Source organism: Lolium perenne, chromosome 3 (genome assembly GCF_019359855.2).
Source record: "Lolium perenne isolate Kyuss_39 chromosome 3, Kyuss_2.0, whole genome shotgun sequence".
Lineage (NCBI taxonomy): Eukaryota > Viridiplantae > Streptophyta > Magnoliopsida > Poales > Poaceae > Lolium > Lolium perenne.
Window position 1 is genome coordinate 251,409,980 of NC_067246.2, and position 21,678 is coordinate 251,431,657.

The following is a 21,678-nucleotide window of genomic DNA, read 5'->3' on the forward strand; positions in this document are numbered from 1 at the left end:
GGCTGCCCCTCCCCCTTTTTTCCTTTTTCCTTTTTATTCTTTTCCCTTTTTCCTTTTTCTTTAATAACTAATGCTCCCGAACTCCGAATGACATGAAACCAATTTTGTTGGAAAGATAACGACGAATAGAACCCCAACAAAAACTGTAAATATGGAGAATCCTCACAGAACATTTTAGATGATTTTAGAGAGGGAGTCTCCCACCCTCAAGAAACGGTGAAGACGTCCAAACTCGAAAACGCAATAGAAGATGCATGCGGATTCTGTTTTCGATGAACTTGGGCTTGTTGTAAAGCTAGCAACAAGCTCAAGAACCTCACACAGAGAAACACCAAGAAGCAATAAGGATATGCAAAGTATGCAAAGGATTGAGCTCCCTAAGACGATGTGATCAAGTTACTCAACCGAAAGCCCCTCTTGATAGTGCGGCTATCTATCCTATAATCCGGTCTCCTAACAACCACCTTGAGACCGGTAAAAGGAAAACCTAGCAAGGCCATACCTTTGCTTGCGCATCCCGCTTGATCTTGATGATAGCTCTTCAAGCTCCACTCAAGCCGGAATGCCTCACTTGATCATCGTCGCTTCGTGAAGACTCACAAATGCTCCCTGATACGCGTACAGCACGCGACCGTTGGGAACCCCAAGAGGAAGGTGTGATGCGTACAGCGGCAAGTTTCCCTCAGTATGAAACCAAGGTTTAATCGAACCAGTAGGAGTCAAGAAGCACGTTGAAGGTTGATGGCGGCGAGATGTAGTGCGACGCAACACCAGGGATTCCGGCGCCAACGTGGAACCTGCACAACACAAACCAAGTACTTTGCCCCAACGAAACAGCGAGGTTGTCAATCTCACCGGCTTGCTGTAACAAAGGATTAGATGTATGGTGTGGAAGATGATTGTTTGCAGAAAACGGAGAACAACGATGTGCAAGAGATTGTATTTCAGTATAGAGAATTGGACCGGGGTCCACAATTCACTAGAGGTGTCTCTCCCATAAGATAAACAGCATGTTGCGTGAACAAATTACAGTTGGGCAATTGACAAATAAAGAGGGCATGACCATGCACATACATATTATGATGAGTATAGTGAGATTTAATTGGGCATTACGACAAAGTACATAGACCGCTATCCAGCATGCATCTATGCCTAAAAAGTCCACCTTCAGGTTATCATCCGAACCCCCTCCAGTATTAAGTTGCTAACAACAGACAATTGCATTAAGTATTGCGCGTAATGTAATCAATAACTACATCCTCGGACATAGCATCAATGTTTTATCCCTAGTGGCAACATCACATCCATAATCTTAGAGATTTCTGTCACTTCCCCAGATTCACGGAGAGATGAACCCACTATCGAGCATAAATACCCCCTCTTGGAGTTAAGAGTAAAAACTTGGCCAGAGCCTCTACTAATAACGGAGAGCATGCAAGATCATAAACAACACATAGATATAAATTGATAATCAACATAACATGGTATTCTCTATTCATCGGATCCCAACAAACACAACATATAGAATTACAGATAGATGATCTTGATCATGTTCGGCAGCTCACAAGACCCGACAATTAAGCACAATGAGGAGAAGACAACCATCTAGCTACTGCTATGGACCCATAGTCCAGGGGTGAACTACTCACACATCACTCCGGAGGCGACCATGGCAGCGTAGAGTCCTCCGGGAGATGATTCCCCTCTCCGGCAGGGTGCCGGAGGCGATCTCCTGAATCCCCCAAGATGGGATTGGCGGCGGCAGCGTCTCTGGAAGGTTTTCCGTATCGTGGCTCTCGGTACTGGGGGTTTCGCGACGAAGGCTTTAAGTAGGCGGAAGGGTAGGTCAGGGGGCGACGCGAGGGGCCCAGGAGACAGGGCGGCGCGGCCAAGGGTGGGGCCGCGCCGCCTGCCCTCCTGGCCACCTCGTGGCCCCACTTCGTTGACTCTTCGGTCTTCTGGAAGCTTCGTGGCAAAATAGGGCCCTGGGCGTTGATTTCGTCCAATTCCGAGAATATTTCCTTACTAGGATTTCTGAAACCAAAAACAGCAGAAAACAGCAACTGGCACTTCGGCATCTTGTTAATAGGTTAGTTCCAGAAAATGCATAAATATGATGTAAAGTATGCATAAAACATGTAGATATCATCAATAATGTAGCATGGAACATAAGAAATTATCGATACGTCGGAGACGTATCAGCATCCCCAAGCTTAGTTTCTGCTCGTCCCGAGCAGGTAAACGATAAACAAAGATAATTTCTTGAGTGACATACCATCATAACCTTGATCATACTATTGTAAGCATATGTAATGAATGCAGCGATCAAAACAATGTATATGACATGAGTAAACAAGTAAATCATATAGCAAAGACTTTTCTTGAATAGTACTTCAAGACAAGCATCAATAAGTCTTGCATAAGAGTTAACTCATAAAGCAATAATTCATAGTAGAGGTATTGAAGCAACACAAAGGAAGATGAAGTTTCAGCGGTTGCTTTCAACTTATAACATGTATATCTCATGGATATTGTCAACATAGAGTAATATAACAAGTGCAATATGCAAGTATGTAGGAATCAATGCACAGTTCACACAAGTGTTTGCTTCTTGAGGTGGAGAGAAATAGGTGAACTGACTCAACAATAAAAGTAAAAGAATGGTCCTTCAAAGAGGAAAGCATCGATTGCTATATTTGTGCTAGAGCTTTGATTTTGAAAACATATAGAGAGCAATAAAAGTAAAATTTTGAGAGGTGTTTGTTGTTGTCAACGAATGATAGTGGGCACTCTAACCCCCTTGCCAGACAAACCTTCAAAGAGCGGCTCCCATTTTATTTTATTTTTGTGTGGCACTCCTTCCAACCTTTCTTTCACAAACCATGGCTAACCGAATCCTTCGGGTGCCTGCCAACAATCTCATACCATGAAGGAGTGCCTTTTTATTTTAGTTTTATTATGATGACACTCCTCCCAACCTTTGCTTACACAAGCCATGGCTAACCGAATCCTTCGGGTGCCGTCCAACAATCACATACCATGGAGGAGTGTCTATTTTTGTTAATTAATTCGGGACTGGGAATCCCATTGCCAGCTCTTTTTGCAAAATTATTGGATAAGCGGATGAAGCCACTAGTCTATTGGTGAAAGTTGCCCAACAAGATTGAAAGATAAACACCACATACTTCCTCATGAGCTATAAAACATTGACACAAATCAGAGGTAATAAATTTTGAATTGTTTAAAGGTAGCACTCAAGCAATTTACTTTGGAATGGCGGAGAAATACCATGTAGTAGGTAGGTATGGTGGACACAAATGGCATAGTGGTTGGCTCAAGTATTTTGGATGCATGAGAAGTATTCCCTCTCGATACAAGGTTTAGGCTAGCAAGGTTTATTTGAAACAAACACAAGGATGAACCGGTGCAGCAAAACTCACATAAAAGACATATTGTAAACATTATAAGACTCTACACCGTCTTCCTTGTTGTTCAAACTCAATACTAGAAATTATCTAGACCTTAGAGAGACCAAATATGCAAACCAAATTTTAGCATGCTCTATGTATTTCTTCATTAATGGGTGCAAAGTATATGATGCAAGAGCTTAAACATGAGCACAATAATTGCCAAGTATCACATTACCCAAGACATTTTAGCAAATTACTACATGTATCATTTTCCAATTCCAACCATATAACAATTTAACGAAGAAGAAACTTCGCCATGAATATTATGAGTAAAGCCTAAGGACATACTTGTCCATATGCAACAGCGGAGCGTGTCTCTCTCCCACACAAAGAATGCTAGGATCCATTTTATTCAAACAAAACAAAAAAAACAAAACAAACCGACGCTCCAAGCAAAGCACATAAGATGTGACGGAATAAAAATATAGTTTCAGGGGAGGAACCTGATAATGTTGGCATCCCCAAGCTTAGACGCTTGAGTCTTCTTGATATATGCAGGGGTGAACCACCGGGGCATCCCCAAGCTTAGAGCTTTCACTCTCCTTGATCATGTTGTATCATCTCCCTCTCTTGATCCTTGAAAACTTCCTCCACACCAAACTCAAAACAACTCATTAGAGGGTTAGTGCACAATCAAAATATACATGTTCAGAGGTGACATAATCATTCTTAACAGTTCTGGACATTGCACAAAGCTAATGAAAGTCAATGGAATCGAAATATCCATCGAACATAACAAAACAGGCAATGCGAAATAAAAGGCAGAATCTGTCAAAACAGATTCTGTTCGTAATAACGAATTTTATTGAGGCACCAGACTTGCTCAAATGAAAATGCTCAAATTGAATGAAAGTTGCGTACATATCTGAGGATCACTCACGTAAATTGGCATAATTTTCTGAGTTACCTACAGAGAATTTTGCCCAGATTCGTGACAGCAAAGAAATCTGTTTCTGCGCAGTAATCCAAATCTAGTATGAACCTTACTATCAACGACTTTACTTGGCACAATAAAACACTAAACTAAGATAAGGAGAGGTTGCTACAGTAGTAAACAACTTCCAAGACACAAAATAAAAACAAAGTACTGTACTAAAAACATGGGTTGTCTCCCATAAGCGCTTTTCTTTAACGCCTTTCAGCTAGGCGCAGAAAGTGTGTATCAAGTGTTATCAAGAGACGAAGTGTCAACATCATAATTTGTTCTAATAATAGAATCAAAAGGTAACTTCATTCTCTTTCTAGGGAAGTGTTCCATACCTTTCTTGAGAGAAAATTGATATTTAATATTACCTTCCTTCATATCAATGATAGCACCAACAGTTCGAAGAAAAGGTCTTCCCAATATAATGGGACAAGATGCATTGCATTCAATATCCAAGATAACAAAATAAACGGGGACAAGGTTATTGTTAACAGTAATGTGAAGATTATCAACTTTCCCCAAAGGTTTCTTTGTAGAATGATCAGCAAGATTAACATCCAAATAACAATTTTTCAATGGTGGCAAGTCAAGCATATTATAAATTTTCTTAGGCATAACAGAAATACTTGCACCAAGATCACATAAAGCATTACAATCAAAGTCATTGACCTTCATCTTAATGATGGGCTCCCAACCATCCTCTAGCTTTCTAGGAATAGAAGCTTCGCGTTCTAATTTCTATTCTCTAGCTTTTATGAGAGCATTTGTAATATGTTTCGTGAAAGCCAAATTTATAGCACTAGCATTAGGACTTTTAGCAAGTTTTTGTAAGAACTTTATAACTTCAGAGATGTGGCAATCATCAAAATTCAAACCATTATAATCTAAGCAATGGGATCATCATCCCCAATATTGGAAAAAATTTCAGCAGTTTTATCACTAGCAGTTTCAGCAGTTTTAGCAGTTTCAGGCAGTTTTTCGCGCTTTGCATTTGAAGTGGAAACATTGCCAACACCAATTATTTTACCATTAATAGTAGGAGGTGCAGCAACATGTGTAGCATTAGCATTACTAGTGGTGGTAATAGTCCAAACTTTAGCTATATTATCTTCTTTTTCATTTTCTTCTCTTTCCCACCTAGCACGCAATTCGGCCATCAATCTTATATTCTCATTAATTCTAACTTGGATGGCATTTGCTGTAGTAGTAATTTTATTATGATGATTTTCATTAGGCATAACTTTCGATTTCAAAAGATCAACATCAGCAGCAAGACTATCGACTTTAGAAGCAAGTATATCAATTTTCCCAAACTTTTCTTCAACAGATTTGTTAAAAGCAGTTTGTGTACTAATAAATTCTTTAAGCATGGCTTCAAGTCCAGGGGGTGTGTTCCTATTATTGCTGTAAGAATTCCCATAAGAATTACCATAGCCGTTGCCATTATTATAAGGATATGGCCTATAGTTGTTACTAGAATTGTTCCAGTAAGCATTGTTGTTGAAATTATTATTTTTAATGAAGTTTACATCAACATGTTCTTCTTGTGCAACCAATGAAGCTAACGGAACATTATTAGGATCAACATTTGTCCTATCATTCACAAGCATAGACATAATAGCATCAATCTTATCACTCAAGGAAGAGTTTCTTCGACAAAATTTACCTTCTTACCTTGTGGAGCTCTTTCCGTGTGCCATTCAGAGTAATTGATCATCATATTATCAAGAAGCTTTGTTGCTTCACCAAGAGTGATGGACATAAAGGTACCTCCAGCAGCTGAATCCAATAGGTTCCGCGAAGAAAAATTCAGTCCTGCATAAAAGGTTTGGATGATCATCCAAGTAGTCAGTCCATGGGTTGGGAAATTTTTAACCAAAGATTTCATTCTTTCCCATGCTTGTGCAACATGCTCAGTATCCAATTGTTTAAAATTCATTATGCTACTCCTCAAAGATATAATTTTAGCAGGGGGATAATATCTACCAATAAAAGCATCCTTGCATTTAGTCCATGAATCAATACTATTCTTAGGCAGAGATAGCAACCAATCTTTAGCTCTTCCTCTTAATGAGAAAGGGAACAATTTTAATTTTATAATGTCACCATCTACATCTTTATACTTTTGCATTTCACATAGTTCAACAAAATTATTGAGATGGGCAGCAGCATCATCAGAACTAACACCAGAAAATTGCTCTCGCATAACAAGATTCAGTAAAGCAGGTTTAATTTTAAAGAATTCTGCTGTAGTAGCAGGTGGAGCAATAGGTGTGCATAAGAAATCATTATTATTTGTGGTTGTGAAGTCACACAACTTAGTATTTTCAGGAGTACCCATTTTAGCAACAATAAATAAAGCAAACTAGATAAAGTAAATGCGAGTAACTAATTTTTTTTGTGTTTTTGATATAGCAAATAAAGTAAAACTAGCAACTAATTTTTTTGTATTTTGATTTAGTGCAGTAAACAAAGTAGTAAATAAAACTAAGCAAGACAAAAACAAAGTAAAGAGATTGGGATGTGGAGACTCCCCTTGCAGCGTGTCTTGATCTCCCCGGCAACGGCGCCAGAAAACAGTCTTGATACGCGTACAACACGCGACCGTTGGGAACCCCAAGAGGAAGGTGTGATGCGTACAGCGGCAAGTTTTCCCTCAGTATGAAACCAAGGTTTAATCGAACCAGTAGGAGCCAAGAAGCACGTTGAAGGTTGATGGCGGCGAGATGTAGTGCGGCGCAACACCAGGGATTCCGGCGCCAACGTGGAATCTGCACAACACAAACCAAGTACTTTGCCCCAACGAAACAGCGAGGTTGTCAATCTCACCGGCTTGTTGTAACAAAGGATTAGATGTATAGTGTGGAAGATGATTGTTTGCAGAAAACAGTAGAACAGTATTGCAGTAGATTGTATTTCAGTATAGAGAATTGGACCGGGGTCCACAGTTCACTAGAGGTGTCTCTCCCATAAGATAAACAGCATGTTGGGTGAACAAATTACAGTTGGGCAATTGACAAATAAAGAGGGCATGACCATGCACATACATATTATGATGAGTATAGTGAGATTTAATTGGGCATTACGACAAAGTACATAGACCGCTATCCAGCATGCATCTATGCCTAAAAAATCCACCTTCAGGTTATCATCCGAACCCCCTCCAGTATTAAGTTGCTAACAACAGATAATTGCATTAAGTATTGCGCGTAATGTAATCAATAACTACATCCTCGGACATAGCATCAATGTTTTATCCCTAGTGGCAACATCACATCCATAATCTTAGAGATTTCTGTCACTTCCCCAGATTCACGGAGACATGAACCCACTATCGAGCATAAATACCCCCTCTTGGAGTTAAGAGTAAAAACTTGGCCAGAGCCTCTACTAATAACGGAGAGCATGCAAGATCATAAACAACACATAGATATAAATTGATAATCAACATAACATGGTATTCTCTATTAATCGGATCCCAACAAACACAACATATAGAATTACAGATAGATGATCTTGATCATGTTCGACAGCTCACAAGACCCGACAATTAAGCACAATGAGGAGAAGACAACCATCTAGCTACTGATATGGACCCATAGTCCAGGGGTGAACTACTCACACATCACTCCGGAGGCGACCATGGCGGCGTAGAGTCCTCCGGGAGATGATTCCCCTCTCCGGCAGGGTGCCGGAGGCGATCTCCTGAATCCCCCGAGATGGGATTGGCGGCGGCGGCGTCTCTGGAAGGTTTTCCGTATCGTGGCTCTCGGTACTGGGGGTTTCGCGACGAAGGCTTTAAGTAGGCGGAAGGGTAGGTCAGGGGGCGACGCGAGGGGCCCAGGAGACAGGGCGGCGCGGCCAAGGGTGGGGCCGCGCCGCCTGCCCTCCTGGCCACCTCGTGGCCCCACTTCGTTGACTCTTCGGTCTTCTGTAAGCTTCGTGGCAAAATAGGACCCTGGGCATTGATTTCGTCCAATTCCGAGAATATTTCCTTACTAGGATTTCTGAAACCAAAAACAGCAGAAAACAGCAACTGGCACTTCGGCATCTTGTTAATAGGTTAGTTCCAGAAAATGCATAAATATGATGTAAAGTATGCATAAAACATGTAGATATCATCAATAATGTAGCATGGAACATAAGAAATTATCGATACATCGGAGACGTATCAGCATCCCCAAGCTTAGTTTCTGCTCGTCCCGAGCAGGTAAACGATAAACAAAGATAATTTCTGGAGTGACATGCCATCATAACCTTGATCATACTATTGTAAGCATATGTAATGAATGCAGCGATCAAAACAACGTATATGACATGAGTAAACAAGTGAATCATATAGCAAAGACTTTTCATGAATAGTACTTCAAGACAAGCATCAATAAGTCTTGCATAAGAGTTAACTCATAAAGCAATAATTCATAGTAGAGGTATTGAAGCAACACAAAGGAAGATGAAGTTTCAGCGGTTGCTTTCAACTTATAACATGTATATCTCATGGATATTGTCAACATAGAGTAATATAACAAGTACAATATGCAAGTATGTAGGAATCAATGCACAGTTCACACAAGTGTTTGCTTCTTGAGGTGGAGAGAAATAGGTGAACTGACTCAACAATAAAAGTAAAAGAATGGTCCTTCAAAGAGGAAAGCATCGATTGCTATATTTGTGCTAGAGCTTTGATTTTGAAAACATATAGAGAGCAATAAAAGTAAAATTTTGAGAGGTGTTTGTTGTTGTCAACGAATGGTAGTGGGCACTCTAACCCCCTTGCCAGACAAACCTTCAAAGAGCGGCTCCCATTTTATTTTATTTTATTTTTGTGTGGCACTCCTTCCAACCTTTCTTTCACAAACCATGGCTAACCGAATCCTTCGGGTGCCTGCCAATAATCTCATACCATGAAGGAGTGCCTTTTTATTTTAGTTTTATTATGATGACACTCCTCCCAACCTTTGCTTACACAAGCCATGGCTAACCGAATCCTTCGGGTGCCGTCCAACAATCACATACCATGGAGGAGTGTCTATTTTTGTTAATTAATTCGGGACTGGGAATCCCATTGCCAGCTCTTTTTGCAAAATTATTGGATAAGCGGATGAAGCCACTAGTCCATTGGTGAAAGTTGCCCAACAAGATTGAAAGATAAACACCACATACTTCCTCATGAGCTATAAAACATTGACACAAATCAGAGGTAATAAATTTTGAATTGTTTAAAGGTAGCACTCAAGCAATTTACTTTGGAATGGCGGAGAAATACCATGTAGTAGGTAGGTATGGTGGACACAAATGGCATAGTGGTTGGCTCAAGTATTTTGGATGCATGAGAAGTATTCCCTCTCGATACAAGGTTTAGGCTAGCAAGGTTTATTTGAAACAAACACAAGGATGAACCGGTGCAGCAAAACTCACATAAAAGACATATTGTAAACATTATAAGACTCTACACCGTCTTCCTTGTTGTTCAAACTCAATACTAGAAATTATCTAGACCTTAGAGAGACCAAATATGCAAACCAAATTTTAGCATGCTCTATGTATTTCTTCATTAATGGGTGCAAAGTATATGATGCAAGAGCTTAAACATGAGCACAATAATTGCCAAGTATCACATTACCCAAGACATTTTAGCAAATTACTACATGTATCATTTTCCAATTCCAACCATATAACAATTTAACGAAGAAGAAACTTCGCCATGAATATTATGAGTAAAGCCTAAGGACATACTTGTCCATATGCAACAGCGGAGCGTGTCTCTCTCCCACACAAAGAATGCTAGGATCCATTTTATTCAAACAAAACAAAAAAAACAAAACAAACCGACGCTCCAAGCAAAACACATAAGATGTGACAGAATAAAAATATAGTTTCAGGGGAGGAACCTGATAATGTTGTCGATGAAGAAGGGGATGCCTTGGGCATCCCCAAGCTTAGACGCTTGAGTCTTCTTGATATATGCAGGGGTGAACCACCGGGGCATCCCCAAGCTTAGAGCTTTCACTCTTCTTGATCATGTTGTATCATCTCCCTCTCTTGATCCTTGAAAACTTCCTCCACACCAAACTCAAAACAACTCATTAGAGGGTTAGTGCACAATTAAAATATACATGTTCAGAGGTGACATAATCATTCTTGACAGTTCTGGACATTGCACAAAGCTAATGAAAGTCAATGGAATCGAAATATCCATCGAACATAACAAAACAGGCAATGCGAAATAAAAGGCAGAATCTGTCAAAATAGAACAGTTCGTAATAACAAATTTTATTGAGACACCATACTTGCTCAAATGAAAATGCTCAAATTGAATGAAAGTTGCGTACATATCTGAGGATCACTCACGTAAATTGGCATAATTTTCTGAGTTACCTACAGAGAATTTTGCCCAGATTCGTGACAGCAAAGAAATCTGTTTCTGCGCAGTAATCCAAATCTAGTATGAACCTTACTATCAACGACTTTACTTGGCACAATAAAACACTAAAATAAGATAAGGAGAGGTTGCTACAGTAGTAAACAACTTCCAAGACATAAAATAAAAACAAAGTACTGTAGTAAAAACATGGGTTGTCTCCCATAAGCGCTTTTCTTTAACGCCTTTCAGCTAGGCGCAGAAAGTGTGTATCAAGTGTTATCAAGAGACGAAGTGTCAACATCATAATTTGTTCTAATAATAGAATCAAAAGGTAACTTCATTCTCTTTCTAGGGAAGTGTTCTATACCTTTCTTGAGAGAAAATTGATATTTAATATTACATTCCTTCGTATCAATGATAGCACCAACAGTTCGAAGAAAAGGTCTTCCCAATATAATGGGACAAGATGCATTGCATTCAATATCCAAGACATCAAAATAAACGGGGACAAGGTTATTGTTAACAGTAATGCGAAGATTATCAACTTTCCCCAAAGGTTTCTTTGTAGAATGATCAGCAAGATTAACATCCAAATAACAATTTTTCAATGGTGGCAAGTCAAGCATATTATAAATTTTCTTAGGCATAACAGAAATACTTGCACCAAGATCACATAAAGCATTACAATCAAAGTCATTGACCTTCATCTTAATGATGGGCTCCCAACCATCCTCTAGCTTTCTAGGAATAGAAGCTTCGCGTTCTAATTTCTATTCTCTAGCTTTTATGAGAGCATTTGTAATATGTTTCGTGAAAGCCAAATTTATAGCACTAGCATTAGGACTTTTAGCAAGTTTTTGTAAGAACTTTATAACTTCAGAGATGTGGCAATCATCAAAATTCAAACCATTATAATCTAAGCAATGGGATCATCATCCCCAATATTGGAAAAAATAACAGCAGTTTTATCACTAGCGATTTAATGATTTTAGCAGTTTCAGGCAGTTTTTCGCGCTTTGCATTTGAAGTGGAAACATTGCCAACACCAATTATTTTACCATTAATAGTAGGAGGTGCAGCAACATGTGTAGCATTAGCATTACTAGTGGTGGTAATAGTCCAAACTTTAGCTATATTATCTTCTTTTTCATTTTCTTCTCTTTCCCACCTAGCACGCAATTCGGCCATCAATCTTATATTCTCATTAATTCTAACTTGGATGGCATTTGCTGTAGTAGTAATTTTATTATGATGATTTTCATTAGGCATAACTTTCGATTTCAAAAGATCAACATCAGCAGCAAGACTATCGACTTTAGAAGCAAGTATATCAATTTTCCCAAGCTTTTCTTCAACAGATTTGTTAAAAGCAGTTTGTGTACTAATAAATTCTTTAAGCATGGCTTCAAGTCCAGGGGGTGTGTTCCTATTATTGCTGTAAGAATTCCCATAAGAATTACCATAGCCGTTGCCATTATTATAAGGATATGGCCTATAGTTGTTACTAGAATTATTCCGGTAAGCATTGTTGTTGAAATTATTATTTTTAATGAAGTTTACATCAACATGTTCTTCTTGTGCAACCAATGAAGCTAACGGAACATTATTAGGATCAACATTTGTCCTATCATTCACAAGCATAGACATAATAGCATCAATCTTATCACTCAAGGAAGAGTTTCTTCGACAGAATTTACCTTCTTACCTTGTGGAGCTCTTTCCGTGTGCCATTCAGAGTAATTGATCATCATATTATCAAGAAGCTTTCTTGCTTCACCAAGAGTGATGGACATAAAGGTACCTCCAGTAGCTGAATCCAATAGGTTCCGCGAAGAAAAATTCAGTCCTGCATAAAAGGTTTGGATGATCATCCAAGTAGTCAGTCCATGGGTTGGGCAATTTTTAACCAAAGATTTCATTCTTTCCCATGCTTGTGCAACATGCTCAGTATCCAATTGTTTAAAATTCATTATGCTACTCCTCAAAGATATAATTTTAGCAGGGGGATAATATCTACCAATAAAAGTATCCTTGCATTTAGTCCATGAATCAATACTATTCTTAGGCAGAGATAGCAACTAATCTTTAGCTCTTCCTCTTAATGAGAAAGGGAACAATTTTAATTTTATAATGTCACCATCTACATCTTTATACTTTTGCATTTCACATAGTTCAACAAAATTATTGAGATGGGCAGCAGCATCATCAGAACTAACACCAGAAAATTGCTCTCGCATAACAAGATTCAGTAAAGCAGGTTTAATTTCAAAGAATTCTGCTGTAGTAGCAGGTGGAGCAATATGTGTGCATAAGAAATCATTATTATTTGTGGTTGTGAAGTCACACAACTTAGTATTTTCAGGAGTACCCATTTTAGCAACAATAAATAAAGCAAACTAGATAAAGTAAATGCGAGTAACTAATTTTTTTTGTGTTTTTGATATAGCAAATAAAGTAAAACTAGCAACTAATTTTTTTGTATTTTGATTTAGTGCAGTAAACAAAGTAGTAAATAAAACTAAGCAAGACAAAAACAAAGTAAAGAGATTGGGATGTGGAGACTCCCCTTGCAGCGTGTCTTGATCTCCCCGGTAACGGCGCCAGAAAACAGTCTTGATACGCGTACAACACGCGACCGTTGGGAACCCCAAAAGGAAGGTGTGATGCGTACAGCGGCAAGTTTTCCCTCGGTATGAAACCAAGGTTTAATCGAACCAGTAGGAGCCAAGAAGCACGTTGAAGGTTGATGGCGGCGAGATGTAGTGCGGCGCAACACCAGGGATTCCGGCGCCAACGTGGAACCTGCACAACACAAACCAAGTACTTTGCCCCAACGAAACAGCGAGGTTGTCAATCTCACCGGCTTGCTGTAACAAAGGATTAGATGTATAGTGTGGAAGATGATTGTTTGCAGAAAACAGTAGAACAGTATTGCAGTAGTTTGTATTTCAGTATAGAGAATTGGACCGAGGTCCACAGTTCACTAGAGGTGTCTCTCCCATAAGATAAACAGCATGTTGGGTGAACAAATTACAGTTGGGCAATTGACAAATAAAGAGGGCATGACCATGCACATACATATTATGATGAGTATAGTGAGATTTAATTGGGCATTACGACAAAGTACATAGACCGCTATCCAGCATGCATCTATGCCTAAAAAGTCCACCTTCAGGTTATCATCCGAACCCCCTCCAGTATTAAGTTGCTAACAACAGACAATTGCATTAAGTATTGCGCGTAATGTAATCAATAACTACATCCTCGGACATAGCATCAATGTTTTATCCCTTGTGGCAACAGCACATCCATAATCTTAGAGATTTCTGTCACTTCCCCAGATTCACGGAGACATGAACCCACTATCGAGCATAAATACCCCTCTTGGAGTTAAGAGTAAAAACTTGGCCAGAGCCTCTACTAATAACGGAGAGCATGCAAGATCATAAAAAACACATAGATATAAATTGATAATCAACATAACATGGTATTCTCTATTCATCGGATCCCAACAAACACAACATATAGAATTACAGATAGATGATCTTGATCATGTTCGGCAGCTCACAAGACCCGACAATTAAGCACAATGAGGAGAAGACAACCATCTAGCTACTGTTATGGACCCATAGTCCAGGGGTGAACTACTCACACATCACTCCGGAGGCGACCATGGCGGCGTAGAGTCCTCCGGGAGATGATTCCCCTCTCCGGCAGGGTGCCGGGGGCGATCTCCTGAATCCTCGAGATGGGATTGGCGGCGGCGGCGTCTGCGGAAGGTTTTCCGTATCGTGGCTCTCGCACCGGGGGTTTCGCGACGAAGGCTTTAAGTAGGCGGAAGGGTAGGTCGGGGGCGACGCGAGGGCCCAGGAGACGGGCGGCGCGGCCAAGGGTGGGGCCGCGCCGCCTGCCCTCCTGGCCACCTCGTGGCCCCACTTCGTTGACTCTTCGGTCTTCTGGAAGCTTCGTGGCAAAATAGGACCCTGGGCGTTGATTTCGTCCAATTCCGAGAATATTTCCTTACTAGGATTTCTGAAACCAAAAATAGCAGAAAACAACAACTGGCACTTCGGTATCTTGTTAATAGGTTAGTTCCAGAAAATGCATAAATATGATGTAAAGTATGCATAAAACATGTAGATATCATCAATAATGTAGCATGGAACATAAGAAATTATCGATACGTCGGAGACGTATCACTCCCCCATACACCATGATGGGAAAGCTCTATTGATGCACATCTTCACATGTCCATTATCACCAAATGGACGGCAAGCTTCAAGCATGTGATCCACTTGAGATGCTGATACGTCTCCGACGTATCGATAATTTCTTGTGTTCCATGCCACATTATTGATGATGTCTACATGTTTTATGCACACTTTATGTATATTCGTGCATTTTCTGGAACTAACCTATTAACAAGATGCCGAAGTGCCGATTCTTTGTTTTCTGCTGTTTTTGGTTTCAGAAATCCTAGTAACGAAATATTCTCGGAATTGGACGAAATCAACGCCCAGGGTCCTATTTTGCAACAAAGCTTCCAGAAGACCGAAGAGGAGACGAAGTGGGGCCACGAGGTGGCCACACCCTAGGGCGGCGCGGCCCAGCCCTTGGCCGCGCCGACCTGTGGTGTGGGGCCCTCGTGTGGCCCCCTGACCTGCCCTTCCGCCTACTTAAAGCCTCCGTCGCGAAACCCCCAGTACCGAGAGCCACGATACGGAAAACCTTCCAGAGACGCCGCCGCCGCCAATCCCATCTCGGGGGATTCAGGAGATCGCCTCCGGCACCCTGTCGGAGATGGGAATCATCTCCCGGAGGACTCTACGCCGCCATGGTCGCCTCCGGAGTGATGAGTGAGTAGTCTACCCCTGGACTATGGGTCCATAGCAGTAGCTAGATGGTTGTCTTCTCCCCATTGTGCTTAATTGTCGGGTCTTGTGAGCTGCCGAACATGATCAAGATCATCTATCTGTAATTCTATATGTTGTGTTTGTTGGGATCCGATGAATAGAGAATACTTGTTATGTTGATTATCAATTTATATCTATGTGTTGTTTATGATCTTGCATGCTCTCCGTTACTAGTAGATGCTCTGGCCAAGTAGATGCTTGTAACTCCAAGAGGGGGTATTTATGCTCGATAGTGGGTTCATGTCTCCGTGAATCTGGGGAAGTGACAGAAATCTCTAAGATTATGGATGTGCTGTTGCCACTAAGGATAAAACATTGGTGCTATGTTCGAGGATGTAGTCACTGATTACATTACGCGCAATACTTAATACAATTGTCTGTTGTTAGCAACTTAATACTGGAGGGGGTTCGGATGATAACCTGAAGGTGGACTTTTTAGGCATAGATGCATGCTGGATAGCGGTCTATGTACTTTGTCGTAATTCCCAATTAAATCTCACTATACTCATCATAATATGTATGTGCATGGTCATGCCCTCTTTATTTGTCAATTGCCCAACTGTAATTTGTTCACCCAACATGTTGTTTATCTTATGGGAGAGACACCTCTAGTGAACTGTGGACCCCGGTCCAATTCTCTATACTGAAATACAATCTACTGCAATACTTGTTCTACTGTTTTCTGCAAACAATCATCTTCCACACAATACGGTTAATCCTTTGTTACAGCAAGCCGGTGAGATTGACAACCTCGCTGTTTCGTTGGGGCAAAGTACTTTGGTTGTATTGTGCAGGTTCCACGTTGGCGCCGGAATCCCTGGTGTTGCGCCGCACTACATCCCGCCGCCATCAACCTTCAACGTGCTTCTTGACTCCTACTGGTTCGATTAAACCTTGGTTTCTTACTGAGGGAAACTTGCCGCTGTGCGCATCACACCTTCCTCTTGGGGTTCCCAACGGACGTGTCAACTACACGCATCAAGCAAATTTCTGGCGTCGTTGCCGGGGAGATCAAGACACGCTGCAAGGGGAGTCTCCACTTCCCAATCTCTTTACTTTGTTTTTATCTTGCTTAGTTTTATTTACTACTTTGTTTGCTGCACTAAATCAAAATACAAAAAAATTAGTTGCTAGCTTTACTTTATTTACTGTCTTGCACTCTATATCAAAAACACAAAAAAAATTAGTTACTTGCATTTAGTTTTCTTGATTCATCATGTTTCCTTTTAATTTTACCACGAAAAACATACCGGTAGGACGTGGGTCTATAATTGGGTGAAATAATATAGAAGAATTTTTCAATCATGTCAGTACCGTTGAAGATTTTGAAGATAGACACTTGGTAGAACTTGCTCCTACTTATGAAATTGCCGCTGCTGCTTTAGTTCGTATGATGGAAACTAAATTTGTTAATCTCAATCCTATAATCCAACACATGTTTCTTACACTCGGTGATATGGAAGAAGGGGAAAAGAAAGACTTTGTTTTAGAAACCCTTCTTAGAGAATTTGGTGGTATAGCAAGAGAGGCTAGAAAGGTCTTTGCTAAATATAATATGCTTGGTTCTTATACCAATTTTGTTAGTCTCCTTGAAAAGATGGATATGGATAGAATAAAGTACACTAATAATATTAATGATGGTGGGGAGATCAAAGCACCAATACCATGTAAGCTCCTAGCAATGAATGAAGCGTTAGAAAATAACTATGCTTGGCTTGTTCCTGAAAATTTGTTTGATGAGAGTAGCAAGCCCAAGACTAATGAAAAGGGAGCCGCTGAAACTTATGTATCCAATATACTATGCATGGTTGAGAAAACTCCAAACCCCGCTGAAAATTCACCGTCTCTCGATAATACTTGATTTACACTTTCTGCGCCTAGCTGAAAGGCGTTAGAGAAAAGCGCTTATGGGAGACAACCCATGGTTTTTACTACAGTACTTTGTTTTTTATTTTGCGTCTTGGAAGTTGTTTACTACTGTAGCAACCTCTCCTTATCTTAGTTTAGTGTTTTGTTGTGCCAAGTAAAGTCGTTGATAGTAAAGTTCATACTAGATTTGGATTACTGCGCAGAAACAGATTTCTTTGCTGTCACGAATCTGGGCTGTTTTCTCTGTAGGTAACTCAGAAAATTATGCCAATTTACGTGAGTGATCCCCAGATATGTACGCAACTTTCATTCAATTTGAGCATTTTCATTTGAGCAAGTCTGGTGCCTCGATAAAATTCGTCAATACGAACTGTTCTGTTTTGACAGATTCTGCCTTTTATTTCGCATTGCCTCTTTTGCTATGTTGGATGAATTTCTTTGATCCATTAATGTCCAGTAGCTTTATGCAATGTCCAGAAGTGTTAAGAATGATTGTGTCACCTCTGAACATGTTAATTTTTATTGTCCACTAACCCTCTAATGAGTTGTTCTAAGTTTGGTGTGGAGGAAGTTTTCAAGGATCAAGAGAGGAGTATGATGCACTATGATCAAGGAGAGTGAAAGCTCTAAGCTTGGGGATGCCCCGGTGGTTCACCCCTGCATATTCTAAGAAGACTCAAGCGTCTAAGCTTGGGGATGCCCAAGGCATCCCCTTCTTCATCGACAACATTATCAGGTTCCTCCCCTGAAACTATATTTTTATTCCATCACATCTTATGTGCTTTTCTTGGAGCGTCGGTTTGTTTTTGTTTTTGTTTTGTTTGAATAAAATGGATCCTAGCATTCACTTTGTGGGAGAGAGACACGCTCCGCTGTAGCATATGGACAAGTATGTCCTTAGGCTTTACTCATAATATTCATGGCGAAGTTTCTTCTTCGTTAAATTGTTATATGGTTGGAATTGGAAAATGATACATGTAGTAAATTGCTATAATGTCTTGGATAATGTGATACTTGGCAATTGTTGTGCTCATGTTTATGCTCTTGCATCATATACTTTGCACCCATTAATGAAGAAATACATAGAGCATGCTAAAATTTGGTTTGCATATTTGGTCTCTCTAAAGTCTAGATAATTTCTAGTATTGAGTTTGAACAACAAGGAAGACGGTGTAGAGTCTTATAATGTTTACAATATGTCTTTTATGTGAGTTTTGCTGCACCGGTTCATCCTTGTGTTTGTTTCAAATAACCTTGCTAGCCTAAACCTTGTATCGAGAGGGAATACTTCTCATGCATCCAAAATACTTGAGCCAACCACTATGCCATTTGTGTCCACCATACCTACCTACTACATGGTATTTCTCCGCCATTCCAAAGTAAATTGCTTGAGTGCTACCTTTAAATTTCCACTCTTCACCTTTACAATATATAGCTCATGGGACAAATAGCTTAAAAACTATTGTGGTATTGAATATGTACTTATGCACTTTATCTCTTATTAAGTTGCTTGTTGTGGGATAACTATGTTTCTGGGGACGCCATCAACTATTCTTTGTTGAATATCATGTGAGTTGCTATGCATGTTCGTCTTGTCTGAAGTAAGAGCGATCTACCACCTTATGGTTAAGCATGCATATTGTTAGAGAAGAACATTGGGCCGCTAACTAAAGCCATGATTCATGGTGGAAGTTTCAGTTTTGGACAAATATCCTCAATCTCATATGAGAAAATTAATTGTTGTTACATGCTTATGCATAAAAGAGGAGTCCATTATCTGTTGTCTATGTTGTCCCGGTATGGATGTCTAAGTTGAGAATAATCAATAGCGAGAAATCCAAAATGCGAGCTTTCTCCTTAGACCTTTGTACAGGCGGCATAGAGGTACCCCTTTGTGACACTTGGTTAAAACATGTGCATTGCGATGATCCCGGTAGTCCAAGCTAATTAGGACAAGGTGCGGGCACTATTAGTATACTATGCATGAGGCTTGCAACTTGTAAGATATAATTTACATGATACATATGCTTTATTACTACCGTTGACAAAATTGTTTCATGTTTTCAAAATCAAAGCTCTAGCACAAATATAGCAATCGATGCTTTTCCTCTATGGAGGACCATTCTTTTACTTTTATGTTGAGTCAGTTCACCTATTTCTCTCCACCTCACGAAGCAAACACTTGTGTGAACTGTGCATTGATTCCTACATACTTGCATATTGCACTTATTATATTACTCTATGTTGACAATTATCCATGAGATATACATGTTATAAGTTGAAAGCAACCGCTGAAACTTAATCTTCCTTTGTGTTGCTTCAATACCTTTACTTTGATTTATTGCTTTATGAGTTAACTCTTATGCAAGACTTATTGATGCTTGTCTTGAAGTACTATTCATGAAAAGTCTTTGCTTTATGATTCACTTGTTTACTCATGTCATATACATTGTTTTGATCGCTGCATTCACTACATATGCTTTACAAATAGTATGATCAAGGTTATGATGGCATGTCACTCCAGAAATTATCTTTGTTATCGTTTTACCTGCTCGGGACGAGCAGAACTAAGCTTGGGGATGCTGATACGTCTCCGACGTATCAATAATTTCTTGTGTTCCATGCCACATTATTGATGATATCTACATGTTTTATGCACACTTTATGTCATATTCGTGCATTTTCTGGAACTAACCTATTAACAAGATGCCGAAGTGCCAGTTGCTGTTTTCTGCTGTTTTTGGTTTCAGAAATCCTAGTAACGAAATATTCTCGGAATTGGACGAAATCAACGCCCAGGGTCCTATTTTGCCACGAAGCTTCCAGAAGACCGAAGAGGAGACGAAGTGGGGCCACGAGGTGGCCACACCCTAGGGCGGCGCGGCCCAGCCCTTGGCCGTGCCGACCTGTGGTGTGGGGCCCTCGTGTGGCCCCTGACCTGCCCTTCCGCCTACTTGAAGCCTCCGTCGCGAAACCCCCAGTACCGAGAGCCACGATACGGAAAACCTTCCAGAGACGCCGCCGCCGCCAATCCCATCTCGGGGGATTCAGGAGATCGCCTCCGGCACCCTGCCGGAGAGGGGAATCATCTCCCGGAGGACTCTACGCCGCCATGGTCGCCTCCGGAGTGATGAGTGAGTAGTCTACCCCTGGACTATGGGTCCATAGCAGTAGCTAGATGGTTGTCTTCTCCCCATTGTGCTTAATTGTCGGGTCTTGTGAGCTACCGAACATGATCAAGATCATCTATCTGTAATTCTATATGTTGTGTTTGTTGGGATCCGATGAATAGAGAATACTTGTTATGTTGATTATCAATTTATATCTATGTGTTGTTTATGATCTTGCATGCTCTCCGTTACTAGTAGATGCTCTGGCCAAGTAGATGCTTGTAACTCCAAGAGGGGGTATTTATGCTCGATAGTGGGTTCATGTCTCCGTGAATCTGGGGAAGTGACAGAAATCTCTAAGATTATGGATGTGCTGTTGCCACTAGGGATAAAACATTTGTGCTATGTTCGAGGATGTAGTCACTGATTACATTACGCGCAATACTTAATGCAATTGTCTGTTGTTAGCAACTTAATACTGGAGGGGGTTCGGATGATAACTTTGAAGGTGGACTTTTTAGGCATAGATGCATCTTTGGATAGCGGTCTATGTACTTTGTCGTAATGCCCAATTAAATCTCACTATACTCATCATAATATGTATGTGCATGGTCATGCCCTCTTTATTTGTCAATTGCCCAAGCGTAATTTGTTCACCCAACATGCTGTTTATCTTATGGGAGAGACACCTCTAGTGAACTGTGGATCCCGGTCCAATTCTCTATACTGAAATACAATCTACTGCAATACTTGTTCTACTGTTTTCTGCAAACAATCATCTTCCACACAATACAGTTAATCCTTTGTTACAACAAGCCGGTGAGATTGACAACCTCGCTGTTTCGTTGGGGCAAAGTACTTTGGTTGTGTTGTGCAGGTTCCACGTTGGCGCCGGAATCCCTGGTGTTGCGCCGCACTACATCCCGCCACCATCAACCTTCAACGTGCTTCTTGACTCCTACTGGTTCGATTAAACCTTGGTTTCTTACTGAGGGAAACTTGCCGCTGTGCGCATCACACCTTCCTC